This window comes from Camellia sinensis, chromosome 3, assembly GCF_055761805.1.
Source record: "Camellia sinensis isolate YWXY chromosome 3, ASM5576180v1, whole genome shotgun sequence".
Classification (NCBI taxonomy): Eukaryota; Viridiplantae; Streptophyta; class Magnoliopsida; order Ericales; family Theaceae; genus Camellia; species Camellia sinensis.
In genome coordinates this window covers 9,756,209-9,771,002 of record NC_138963.1, presented here as the reverse complement: position 1 = coordinate 9,771,002, position 14,794 = coordinate 9,756,209, and the positions used below count along the sequence as shown (strand labels likewise).

The following is a 14,794-nucleotide window of genomic DNA, read 5'->3' as shown; positions in this document are numbered from 1 at the left end:
TGTAAGGTCAGGTCTTGGGAAATACAATCTGTGAATACCTTGTAAATATTGTGTATCTGGACTGGCATGTTTATGTATATATAAATAAGTTTTGAAATCTTCTGTCCCATATACGTTATCACAGCTCATTGGACCTTGTCTATTTTGTATTATTGCTTCTGCAGCCCCTTATTATTTGCTAATCTGTTCAGAGGCCTTTGGTAATCCACGGATTACTGGCCGGTTACGGTGCTAAACCTACAGGGGCGGGTTTGGGTCGTGACAGTAAGTATTTGATGTCATGGAGGAAGATGATAAGAGGACAGAGTGTTTGATCTTGAATTCTCATGTATGTTCATTCTAGTGCATTTTTTTTATTTACAGTGGTTGATGAATGCAGGTTCTGTTTGTTTTGTTTTCTTTTCATCCTTGGGAATTGATTAACCTTCTTTCCTAATTCTTATACGAACTATATTCTGTTTTAGGTTCTTGGTGTTTAGCGAAATGCCGAAAACTTTCCACAAGTACAGTTTTTCATTAGACATTGTTGGGGATCTGGAATCCTGCCCAAGACCTTCTAGAAATCATATCAAGCAGAAAAACACACACACATAAAAGAGACACAATATTTACGTGGTTCGGCCTAATGCCTACGTCCACGGAAGAGAAACCATTTATACTATATCAATAGAGATAAAATACAAAGAGATTTATATAACGGAGGAGACTCTCACTCAACTCCCACACAGCTCACCCTCTCTCACCGAGGGAGCTCTCTCTCTACCACAAAGGGACTCCCTGTTTTCTCTCTAAATTTTTCTACTGATTTTCTCACTCACTGAGCTCACCCGTCAACTTCTCTATTTATACACCAACGAATAAAGAAGGTTGGCTAACACTATCCCGCATAGGGGTGTGGGCGGTGCTATTCGGGGTGTTTGAGAGTAAAATTACAAATCGAATGGCGGGTTAGCGGATTGACAAATTGTTGTTTGGGCGGTTTTTGGCGGATTGAAGAACATTCTAACTAATTATCATACATTTGCATAATATATAACACTAATTTATATAATTTTTTTAGAAATATAACACAAAATAATTTTACATAATATGTTTCATATATATAACCACTAATTTGTAATAAATTTCATATCTTAAATCTCTCTCACACTCATTTTTACATTGATATTTCATTGGAAGTTAAAAAATATATGTGTATTAACTATAGCAAAACAGAGTGGAGCGGTTCGGTTGGCGAATTATAAATTTTGAAGTTTAAACCACGGTTAGCGGTTAGAGCGGTATTTTGCACAACCCTTCTTGCAAATCACTCCAAATTTGCAGTACCAAATCCAGCTCCTCTGACAACGGTTAGTGATTAGAGCGGTATTTTGCACAGCCCTTCCCGCAAATCACTCCAGATTTGCAGTATCAAATCCGACTCCACTGACAACTTCCCACATGCGCCATATTCCGCCGAATTCGATGCCGCCATTCTTGATTTCTTCTTCCTTCGCATACACCACTTCTCACATGGAGCTGAACAAATCACCTCTCACATGGGGTGATATCCAACAGACATTCCTCTCATTCTCAGCCTCTTATCATATTGTGATTTATTGGTATTTCTGACCATGTTTTTAACTTCATCCTTGACATACATTGACATTTTTTAGCCGTAAAATCATTAATTTTTTAGCTTCAGTGCCCACACTCTTACTTATACGGTATCTTACAAACTCATTCTTTCTTCCATTTTCTTTTGTAGGATCTCTCTCTAGATGTGGAGAAAAAATCATGGTTGTTGCATTGTTTCTTTTCTCCCATAGCCTATGGTTTTTTCAAATATATTTTTTTATGTGTTGTTAAAATGTTTGTGATCTGATATTTGATTATCACCCCCAAGAAATTAAGTCAAAATAGAGAATAGATGATTAGGACTGTGGTCCATACTTTTCTGCCTTGAGAGTATTTTCTATTTGTTACATTTCTTGCTTTAAGTGCTAATTATTTGTTTGTTTTCAGCATATGACATTTTATTAGATGAAAAGAAGAGAAAAAATTATGATCTATATGGTGATGAGAAGGGCAATCCTGGATTTGATGCTGGAAATGCTGGGGACCAGGGGAGATACACCTACTTCACTAGTGGTGGACCAGGGCATGGTGGGTTTTCCTTCAGGCATGATGAATGGAAAAATATGGGTGGACATGGAAGTTCAAAATCATTCTAATTTTCTTTGGAGGCCAAGGTGGTCAGGGTGGTCAGGGCTTGTTTGGTTTCGATTTAGATGATATTTTCTCAAACTTCTTTGGGGGTGGTATGAGAGGTGGGGGTCAGTCTGGAAGTTTCAGTAGTTCAACCAGGTCTCAATCTGGTTCTAAGAATTCCCCTAAGAGCACTCGTGCTGTAAATTCACAGTTGTACAAGAATATATGATAAAGGAATGACTTGGCTTTTATTATTATATATGTTGAAGGGGACTCAAAATTATGAATCTATTATTGAAGAGGTAGCTTGTCACGCCCCAAACTCGCCCCTAGAAGTTTGGCAACGAGACCGGCCAGTAATCCTAGATTACCACAGGCCTTGCTATACAAAACATAAATAAAAGGGGCTCGCGGAAGCGAAAACAATAACCACTAATAGTCCAAAGAGCTGTGCATTTATATGAACATACATTACATGCCAAAAATGTTAATTTACCCACTACATTACATCACATATAATCAAAATTCATGTACAAAACATAGGCTCACGCCATATGCACAACCAAAACTAAGCTTCCTAACGGCCTTCCTAGGCCTAGCCCCAACTCGGAGGCACCAAAACACCGGGTAGGCTTCAAAACGGCGGCTCGGCTTGGACTCCGCCTAGGCTTGACTTCCAGAATGCTCACCTATAATACATAATTACAAACAATGAGCTAGAGCTCAGCAAGTAACATAACAGTAAAGAGGTTAGTGAACGAAGTCCGACATTTTCATAAATCCACAATAAATCAATCATAAACATATATCAGTCATCAGTCATCATAAGAACATACGTAATGGCATACTCCACAGAACCTTTCATAACAGTCTATCAGTCAACAGTCTAGGAGATCTCGTAACTAGTCATGGGCTTGTCCTTCCATGCCGTTCCCCATGACTCATGACGCATGGGCCTGCATGTTCCCGCCCCCATGACCCAACTATCTATGGATGCCATACTAGATTCGCAAATCAGGACATTCATTCACGGAAAACATTCTCATTTCAAAGCATAGCATAACGTAATACATTTAAAACATAGTTCATAATAACATATCTTTACAGAAATGTTACTCACAGAGGGTTTCCGAAACCGAATGCACGGTCTTCAAATCTTGACCTGCAAATATCAACATATCACACATTTCTCAATACACGTTATCATTAAATCCTGTAATTCATGCACTTCATTCTTTCCTTTACTTCATTTCATGTTCATTCTAATCTTTCTTTACTTTGATTCATACTCATTTCATGTTCATAAGATGATAAATGATGCAATTAACATGTTAAAATCAAGTCTGCAACTTCCCCAAAGTTTTCTTGAAAAAGGCCTTCCCGCTCGAGCGCCACTTTGGTCGCTCGAGCGTACTGTAAAAAGTCCCAAAACTGCTGGGAGACTGTTTTCACCGCTCGAGCGGGCTTCCCTCCGCTCGAGCGTACAGAGCAAAAATCCGAATTTCTGGTTCTTCTTCCAAGCTTCATTCTCCTCTTTACAAAATCACTTTCCACATTTATGAAATCCAAGACCCAAAACACTTAAAACCCATCTTAAATCAACATCAAAACTTCAAATCAAAACCCATATGGAACAATAGAAGTTCAAATCTTGGAGTAAAATAGAAAATCATAAACTTGAGCATAAAAGCTTCATTCTTAAATCCATGGAGGTTCTTCCTCAAAATATGACAAATATAACCATAAATCATCTATTCATGCCATGCATGCTCAAATTAAACATATTTCCCCTTTCAATCCTCTTATTTAACACGAGATCATTGATGTAACAACCTTATTTCAGGAAATTAGAGAGGAATCCTTACCTTAATCACTTAATTGTAGAAGATTTAGCTTGACTCTCTCTTTCCTCCTCTTCTTCCCCTTTCTCACGAATTCTCTCTCTCTCTCTCTCTCTCTCCTTTCCAGATTTTTTTCTTCTCTTTTGTTTTTGAGTCAAAGAGTCAATAAAGGCCCTTATACTTATCTATATATCATTTATAAACAATTGTGCCAAACTTTGAGCCAAACATGGCCTAACGAATCAGACGAAATTCAGTTCTCAATTTATTTTCCCAAATGGCTCTAAAAATTCCCGGTATCACATAGGCGTGCTCAATTTCGTTATCTGAACCCATTACGGTCATCAATTTCAGTCCCGAAGTCGTAATCTCAACAGGTATTTTCTAAGTTCAACAGATAATCTTCAATTAAATCATACTAACACATAATTAATTACTGGTAATCATCGTATACGGTTCTGGGTCGTTACATAGCTAATCTAGAAAGCACGGATACGGATACGAGGTACGGATACGATACGATATGGTACAGCGATACAACAAAACCTAAAAAAGTAGGATACGGGTACGGTTAGGATACATTTGCAAATAATAAAAAATAAATAATTATTAACAGTGAGTTATACATAAGCTCAAGAATGTTGAAAAACCACAATAACTTTATGGTGCAAAATACTAATCTTTAAGAATTAGGTATTAATTTAAGGCAGTAGCTAGTTTAGTTTTTAAATTTTCAATAGGTCTTGCAAATATTTCATTTCAATATCAAGTCTAATATGTTGATATTATAATATCAAAACAATCCACAACTTGCCCCTATGTTTTTTCCTTTTGCACGAGTCAAAAATATTCTATTCAAGTTTATTTGCTTATTTATTTATTGATATCTAATTTTACTATTGTTATATTATCTTATTAATCCTTACTTCTATGTAGTTATAAGGGACATGCATGATACAATGAAGATATGTCAATTTGATGAATTCTATTAGCTTACTATGTTATTTTTATAAAAAAAAACTAAGCAAAGTATTGTAAAAATGTTCTATTTATCCTCGCAATTATATTATATTATGATGTTATGCAAGAAATGATACAATTCTAATTTAGTAAAAGGAGTAATATGTGACTTGGAGCATTTGATATTTCAAAAGTATCCGATAATATGTGACTTGGAGCATCAGATACTTCAAAACTAAGTATCAGATACTTCAAAATTAATGAAAAATTAATTAAGAAGTATCTGATACTTTTAATAAGTATCTGATACGTATCCGTAAGTATCCAAAAAGTATCGGTATCCGATACGGATATGTCTTCCTATTTAAAATATCCGTGCTTCATAGTAGCTAATTCATTGCAAAGAGCTTTAAAGGTATGGTGTATCTCTTGTGTGTTCTTTTCCATTAGGTATCTTCTGATTAAACATATATTAATTGTTATGTCATCTTTTAGGTTGGAAGCGTAAACTGTGAAACCGAGTTGTCTTTCTGCAAGGACCTGGGTGTATAACCTTGCAGAGCACCTAGGGTTTTGTTTATTCATACAAAGCAAATGACAGTGGTTCCTTGGTAGAGTATGTTGGGGATCAACTGTGAAAAATTTGAAAACATTTTGCCAAGAACATCTACCAAGGTTTCAAAACGTATCAACTCGAGTCATTTTTAGTTATTGTCTGGCATTGGGGAAACATTACCTAAAGTGATGTTTCTCTCAACAAAGAAAGATATACCTGTTATTTGGCATGTTCTTAGTGGCTTGCATCACAAACGTTTTTCTTTTTACGATCTCATTGGTCTATTGTTTTTATTTGGCATGGCATTGCATTGTAATGCACTTGTCTTGTTCATTTATTTATTTATTCTTAAAAGGAATGTGAGTCATATGCTTTTAATATTGGAAATTTGTCATTGTATTATTATGCTCTCTAATGACGATGAAACTCAACTTGGAATAATTGATTTGTCCAAGATCATTTTCATTCTAAAGTAAATTAGAATCTTCCCTTCTTTCTATAATTTGTGCGAAATGGTTTATTGATTACTATTTTCACATGTATGTAGGTTTATGATATTTCAGATCCAACAGTGAGGAGATTGGGAGTTGATGTGCTTCCTGCTGTTGTTGGTTGGTTGTCAAATGAGGATACACTTATTTTAAAAATAGGGATTTCTCTTAAATACATAAACTTTGTAGTTCAAGATCTTAGTGGTTTACTTGAATTTTTTGAGAAAAAGAATCAAAAGGCAGCTTCAAGTTAGGCTAAAAAAGAGCAAAGTGAATCAGGGGATAAACGAATTTCCCTACTTATTGGGACTAATGTTGATGCTCTTTGTGGAGAGACCAATCCTGTTTGCATCATTGGTGTTTTCAGATCATCCAGAGCAAGAGATAAGTTGGAAACAATTTTATCATCGGTTAGTAAAACTTTTACTAATTTAAAATAACGTTGTTTTAATGAAATGCCTTAATAGCCATCAAGTTTGTTCTGAGTCTGCTGATTATGATAGTCATTATGAAATATAAGCATTTAGTGAATGTTCTTGAATTGGATACCACATTTATCCTTTTTAGATTATTAGTATGTGTGAAAAATGGAAGCCTTTTTTTGTGGAGGCTGCCTGGTGGATGGCTTATCTCTCTTTCTTTATCCTACTCTCCATTTATTATTGTTTCTCCCTCTCTCGCCTCTCTTATCAGTGCATTCAGGTCTCTCTTCCACTCTCTTAGTAGCATACCTCTCTCTCTTTCTCTCTACACTAGCTAATAAGAATGTTCAAAATACGTGGCTTGCCTCTACAACTTGAATGAATTACTGTTTATTACAAATATATATATATATATATATATGTTGTTCAAGGGGTGGAAACTGTTGGGACTGTGAGACACTAGAAATCAATCAAACACAATAACACAAGAATATTTACGTGGTTCGGCGATTGCCTACGTCCACGGAGAGCTATCCACTGTAGAATTTCCCGAAGGGAGTTTACACACTCACACCTCACAAACACTCACTATAGCACTCTTACTTGTTGTTTCTCACAATCTCTCAGATTACACACTACAATCTCTTGTATCTAACCCTTCCTCCCTGTAACAACCCTCATGCTGTTTACTGATTAATGACTGATTGATTACCGATAATCACCGATTACTGCTAAACGGAACTGATAATGACTGATAACTGACTGATAATTGAACTGATTAAAGTACTGAACTGACTGACCGAAATTTAAACTAAATTAAATGAATACATCTGTTTGAATTGCATTCTATCTGTTTGACTGTATGATTATCTGTTCATGCTTATATGTTTAAACTGCTAATTGAAGGCCTTATCGGCGGCCGAATCCGGAATTGGTCAGTGTTTTATGATCCTCATAATTAATGTAATTTTATGGTATAATTATCTGAAAACCGATTAGGTATGATTAAATTAGATTAAAATAAGCCAATTAAAGAGTTTGACGTAATTACACTTTTGCCATCTAGTGGGGCCTTTGTTTACTCATATTTGAGCCTTGTGTATGCTTTATCAAAACATTTCTTCAGCCATATTTTGAGCACACCACCGAACTAGAGAGAGAGGAAGTGAGAGAGTGGAATTGTTCTAGAGAATTGGCTTGAAAGGCTTGAAGAGATCATAGGAGATTTGCCTAATTGGACTCCTAAACCTTGAATACAAGCTCTAGGTAAGGATTTTATCTTCTCATTCTTGTGTTTGAACTGGTTCTTGCATGGTTCATGTCTAGTTGTAGAGCTAAGTCATGAATTGGTCCATTAATGGTGAATTGAAGCTCAATCTTTGCATGCATGTTAGTATTGTTGGATTTTGAGTTGAGTTCATGGCAAAAGGTTACATGCATGTTCATAATTTTGTAATGGTCCATGTTTTCACCATGTTTTGAAAAGAATTGGCTCCTTAGAGCATCACATTGGAGCTTCAAAATGGTTTGAATTCATGCATGTTTGCATGTTCTTCTTCTTCTTGAAAATTGTTTGAAATTGGGTTTGAATAAAACACCCTTGGGCTTTGATTTCCCAAATTGAGTTTTGAATCATGTTATTCTACGTGTCTATAAATGTTTTCCAGAAAATGGGCCCAAGAGGATCGGTTTTAATGCTTTTGAACTTGGTTTTTGGCTTGGAGGTGCAATCTGGAATTTCCAGATTCTGCACTTCCGCTCGAGCGGAGGAAGTGCCGCTCGAGCGTAGAATTCGAGCATCCAGTATTTCTGCACTGTTTTGCAGTCCGCTCGAGCGGAGGATTGGGCGCTCGAGCGGAGTCATGTCTCACGCTCGAGCGGGCATCGAGCGGAGATTTCACCCATCCAGTACTTTTACGGTAAGCTCGAGCGGGAAAGTTTACGCTCGAGCGTGTACCTTTGTTGCATGTCCGCTCGAGCGAGGAAACCTGAGCTCGAGCGGAACTCTGTTTTTCTGAAAATGCTTTTAAATGTACATCTTTGCATCCTCATTCCATTCTAGGCATTCTTAGGCCTAGTTTAAGGCATCTTGTTGAGGATATAGATGTAGAACACACCGAGGCATTAGGAATTAAGTTATTACCGTTCCCAATTGGGTAGCTTAGTGTGTGTTCAATCTGTTAACTGTGTAGGGTCGGCGACTGGGGAGACACGCTCTAGCATACTGTAGCCCAAACTCTGTGAGTAACAATTGTGTAAAGATATGTTCAACTGATATCTTTTGAATACTGAACTGAACTGTTTACTGAACTGGTATTACTGAATGAATGTATGTCCTTTATTTCTGAACTGTACTGTGGCATCCTTAGTACCTACTGTTTACTGTTACTGTTACTGTTACAGAGATCTCTGTCGGTTCCCTCGTGGAGCCACTACTGTTTACTGACTGATGGCCATCATTACTGTTCGGTCTTTTAAGACCTACTGTTACTGCTATGCTAATGGATGTACCACATATGACTGTTTACTGTACTGAACAACTGAAATACTGATTGAATTGAACTGTTTTCATTACTGTAAGGACATTCATTCTAAACCCCTTTACGCTTTATGTTATTCACTGGGCTTTAGCTCACTGCTCATATATATATGTAGGTGTACAGGCACCAGATCGGAGCTAGGTGCGTCAGGGTAACTCCAGTTTTGTCAAGCCAGCCTTTGTGCCTCACTGCGAGGTTCCGAGTTGCCATGCTATGGCTTTGGGGTGTTTTGTTTGTTTTCCCCCGCCTGTCTTCAAACTGTCTAACTGTTCTGTAAGAACTTTAAATTCTGGGTTGTTAATTAATGGATGTTAATAATATTGGTGGCAATATTAGTTTTAAGGTCTAAATCTTATTATGATGTCCTTAAATTTTGGGGCGTCACACAACACCTCTTTTCTAGTTTCCGCTGCGGTAATATATTCTGCCTCGGTTGTGGATAAAGCAACACACTTCTGCAGCCTGGACTGCCAAGACACAGTTCCCCCTACGAAAGTGAACAGAAATCCTAATGTAGATTTTCTACCATCAAGATCTCCCGCCATATCGAAATCCGTATAGCCTTCCAAGATTGGTTTAGTATCTCTAAAGCACAAACACATTTTTTTCGTACCCTTGAGGTACCTCAGAATCCACTTGACTGCTTCCCAATGCTCTTTTCTTGGATTAGAAAGGAATCTGCTTACTACTCCAATAGCATGAACAATATCTGGTCGGGTAGACACCATTGCATACATCAAACTCCCTACAACGGATGAGTAGGGAATAACCTCCATCTCTTCTCTTTCTTTAGTAGAGGAGGGACAAGAACTCTTGCTCAGTTTGAAATGATTGGCCAGCGGAGTATTGACTGGCTTGGAATCTTTCATGTTAAACTTTGCAATCACCCGTTCAACGTACTTCTCCTGTGATAGCCATAATTTCTTGGCTTTTCTGTCACGCACAATTTGCATGCCTAGCATTTGCTGTGCAGGGCCTAGGTCCTTCATGTCAAAGGACTGTGATAACTCCTTCTTCAGTGATCTTATCCAACAATCAGCATGTCATCAACATAAAGCAGGAGTTTGATAAAGTTTCCATCGAGAAATTTCCTGACATAAACACACTGGTCTGCAGCAGTTCTCTTGTACTCATGACCCACCATGAATGAGTCAAACTTCTCGTACCATTGTCTAGGTGCTTGTTTGAGGCCGTAAAGACTTTTCTTCAATCTGTAAACTAAGTTTTCTTTCCCTTTTACTTCAAAACCTTCTGGTTGTTCCATGCAAATTTCTTCCTTCAGATCACCATGGAGAAATGTCGTCTTTATATCCATCTGTTCAAGTTCCAAATTCAAACTGGCCGCTAGTCCCAAAACTACTCAAATGGATGTCATTTTCACAATTGGCGAGAAGATTTCATCAAAATCAATACATTTCTTCTGCTCGAAACCTTTTACAACCAATCGAGCCTTATACTTGACTAGTTTTCCGCTGCTATCTTTCTTCAACTTGAACACCCATTTGTTTTGCAATGGTTTTCGATCCTGGGGAAGTTTTACCAAATCATAAGTCTGATTCTTCTGCAAGGACCTCATATCTTCTTGCATAGCTTGATGCCAGCTACTCTTCTCCTTATGATTCTGAGCTTCTTGAAAACTTTCTGGCTCCCCCTCATCAGTAAGCAAAATATAATCAGAAGTAGGGTATTTTGACAACGACTTAGACTCTCTTGTTGATCTTCGCAGCTGTGGACCAACAGTCTCTGGCGGAGGAGGTTGTGGCTCCCCCTGCTCCACACCCTCTTCTTCTGGATCATCTTCTTCCGGCAATCCATCCTGCAACTCTACATCATTAGCTGCATGCTGCAGTAGCTCTTCTTCATCAGTGGCATGCTGTGATGGTGCAGGATTGTGAACAATTTCTAAAACATCATTAACTTTGGGTTTGGTTGGTTGCCCAAAGTCTTCTAAGGTCTGGCCTTCTTAAAATACCACATCTCGGCTTCGAATGACCTTTATGTTTTTCGGATCCCATAATCTATATCCAAATTTTTCATTTCCATAGCCAATAAAGATGCATGGAGTAGCTTTATCATCTAGTTTCTGTCTGTGCTCCTTAGATACATGTGCAAATGCTTTGCACCCAAATACCCTCAAATGAGAGTAATAAATCTCCCTTCCAGACCATACTTTTTCTGGAATTTCAAAATTCAGTGGAACTGATGGCGATCTATTGATCAAATAGCAGGCAACACGAACAGCTTCTCCCCAAAATGGCTTTGGCAGCTTTGCCATTTTGAGCATACATATAACCTTCTCCGCAATGGTCCAGTTCATTCTTTCAGCTACACCATTGTGTTATGGGTTTCCAGGAACAGTCTTCTCATGTCGGATGCCGCGAGTAGCACAGTAGGCTTCAAACTCCTTTGACGTGTACTCGCCCCCATTGTCTGTTCGGAGACACTTCAGCTTCTTTCCGGTCTCTCTTTCCACCATAGCATGAAATGTTTGAAAATGCTGGAACACCTCAGCCTTGGTTCTTAGGACATAAACCCATACCTTCCGTGATGCGTCATCAATAAACATCAAGAAGTATTTTCTGCCACCCAAAGATTCCACTTCTACGGGACCACATACATCAGAGTATATTCTGCTCAACAACTCTGATTGTCTTCTGGATGATGAGTGGAAAGCGACTTTATGTTGTTTCCCAAACAAGCAGTTGTCACAAAGGTTCAATTTCGCATCTTTAGCAAAGGGAATAAGTGACTTCTTTGCCAGAATTTGCAACTCTTTCTCACTCATGTGACCCAGCCTTTTGTGCTACAAATTTGGTGATGCCTCATCTTCTATTGCGTTGAGGGTATCTGAATGCACCTCCACATGAGTCTTATACTACGTGCCACTTGTTTGTCCTCTGGCTACCACTAGAGATTCTTTTTTCAACTTCCACATGCCTTTGCTGAAGTAGTTCTCATAACCTTGTTGATCTAAGGCTATCCCTGAGATAAGATTCAGGCGTAAATCGGGAACATGCCTGACATCTTTCAACACCATCGTGCACCCAACTTTGGTTTGGATGCGAACATCACCGATTTCCACAATCTTTGAAAAACTAGAGTTGCCCATCTTCACTGTACCAAAATCTCCAGCTTGGTACATACTGAAGAACTTCTTCCGGGGTGTGGCGTGGTAGGAAGCTATTGTATCTACCACCCACTCGGTGCCGTTGTCTGACATATGGAGGCATTCTTCTTCTTCAATAGAGAATAATGCAATATCCTCTGAGACAGTAACTGCAGTGTTCCCATCTTCAGTCTTTGGCTGTTTATTGCCTTATTTTTGTTCTCCCTTCAAGGCATAACAATATTTCTTTATGTGACCCTTTTGGCCACAATGGTAACACTTGAACTTCAGCTAGCTCATACCTTCTTTGGATTTCCCTCTGTCTTGAAATCTTCCTCTGCTGCGTCCTCTACTTTTGCTTCTTCCTCTGCCTCTACCTTTATTTTCTGTGATGAGGGCATGGGATTGATCTTCACCAAAGTCTTTCCGCCTTGTCTCTTCATTGTACATGGCGTCTGTGACCATGCTCATGGTCAGTTTCCCTTATGGTGCAGAGTTGCTGAGAGAAACCACCAACGTCTCCCAACTATCCGGTAATGAACTGAGCAGTAGGACGACTTGCATTTCATCATCTAAGCGCATCTTGACGGTTGTAAGCTGATTTACCAGACTTTTGAATTCACTAGTGTGCTTGGCGACAGACACACCATTCTTCAACTTTATATTTACAAGTCTTCTCATCACCAACCTTTGTTCCGAGCGGTCTTTGACCGGCACATATCGTCTAACATTGTCCATAGAGAATAGGCATCTGTTTCCTCGGCAACATGATGGTACACACCGTGGTCTATCCATTGTCTGATACAACCAATAGTCTTGCGGTTTATCTTTATCCAGTCATCATCCTTCACTGCTTCTGGTTTAATCCCTTTTATAAAAATAGGGACAAACAGGTCTTTATAATACAGGGTGTCTTCCATCCGTGACTCCCAAATTGCATAATTGGAAGGAGTCAATTTGAACATAGACCCTAAAGTCAACGTTGATTCCTCCATCAGTACTTTTCTATACAAAAAATAATCTCTGTCTGAAAAACAGGCTTCGCTGTTGAGTCCGGACTAGTTAAATTAACTGGAAAAGCACTTCGGATTGTCCAAATAAAAACTGTAAATGTTTGAAATCTGATTTTCAAAATCTGACCGTACAGAAGTGTCTGGAATATTCTAAATAGTTGGAAAGCATTATTGGATCGTCAGAAACGGACTTAGAATGACTCAGATCGAGCCAAAATAGTTTTGACGGTTTTGATCTACAGAATCTGGTGAGGCTGAGAAGCACCAGATGATTTCTCAAGTTCAGCGCGGTCAAGGGCGTGGTCAACAGCTCTGCAGCTAGGTCAACAGCTAGTCAATGAGGCGCAGTTTTGGCGCGGCAGCTTGGCTCCAGCTCGGCTTGTCGGCTTGGTCAATGGCTCAGTCAACTCTGACACGTAGGCGATGACGTGTTCTGACACGTGGTGCTGACGTGTGCTGAGGTGGCGTTGATGTGGCTGCTAGGCGGCTCGTCTTCTACCTTCAGACGTGCGTGAGGCGCGTGTCGAGAGTGGGCAGACGCGCCGACTGGTTCAACGGCGCGTGGCAACGCGTGATGCGACTGGGATTCACGCACTTGATTTGGGTGGCGCGTGTGAGCACGTGGAAAGGATTCTGGAGCTCTGCTTTGCAGTTTTGGACTCCTCTTGATGAGACCTTGCTCCTAGTATGCTCAAAACCTGACTTCGAGCAACTTGATTTCTGGCAGTTTCGAAAAAACGCACTCTGTTTTTTCGAAACGCAACTGATTCGGCTCTGATATCACTTGTTGGGACTGTGAGACACCAAAAATCAATCACACACAATAACACAAGAATATTTACGTGGTTCGGCAATTGCCTACGTCCACGGAGAGCTATCCATTATAGAATTTCCCGGAGGGAGTTTACACACTCACACCTCACAAACACTCACTATAGCACTCTCACTTGTTGTTTCTCACAATCTCTCTCAGATTACACATTGCAATCTCTTGTATCTAACCCTTCCTCCTTATCTCAATTTATACACAATTAAGGGAGGAGCTTATTGGGTGTCACCAACCTCTTCCATTAGTGAGTGAATGGAAGAGTAGGAGAGCCACTTTCTCCATTATCTGAAAGTGGACTAAGTGGGAGTTCCATTTTGGTAATAGGCTGGACACTAACATAAATTGCCCGGTTACAACTAATTTTTTCATTTCTTGCATGATTTGTGCTTGTAGATCTCTTAGAAATCATTATCAAGGCGACGGAATGTGGCCTCCAGTTTTGGGGATTCTATTTTCTATTCACTTTTGGATGCTTCCAAGCATTCATCATTTTTGAACTCATTTGATAAATTTGGATTCAAATCATTTGACAATCTCCTCGTTGCCTACAAACGTCGAAAGGGTAAGTTTGCAGCATTCGTTGGTGGCATGACTACAGAGGAAGTGGAGAGGTTTATCAGTTCGGTCCTTAATGGGATCATACGGTTTACCAAGACGAGGCAAAAACCCAAAATCAAGTGATAAATCTAACAGTATTAGAATTAGGTTGTTTGGGTTCTGAATTCATATGTAAATTGCAAAAAGACTGCTTCTGTCTTTGGTCATCAGTTGAAGAAGCTGACCTGGCTTCAGCCCGTTGAGGTATAATATTCTTCTTTTCTCGTTGACCCAACAACACTTTTATGT

At 39.0% G+C, this 14,794-nt stretch overlaps 1 pseudogene; it reads left to right on the top strand.

Moving 5' to 3' along the window:
- The first annotated feature begins 940 nt into the window (after positions 1 to 940).
- Positions 941 to 14,629, top strand: LOC114261373 (dnaJ protein ERDJ3A-like; annotated as a pseudogene).
- Positions 14,630 to 14,794: the final 165 nt, after the last annotated feature.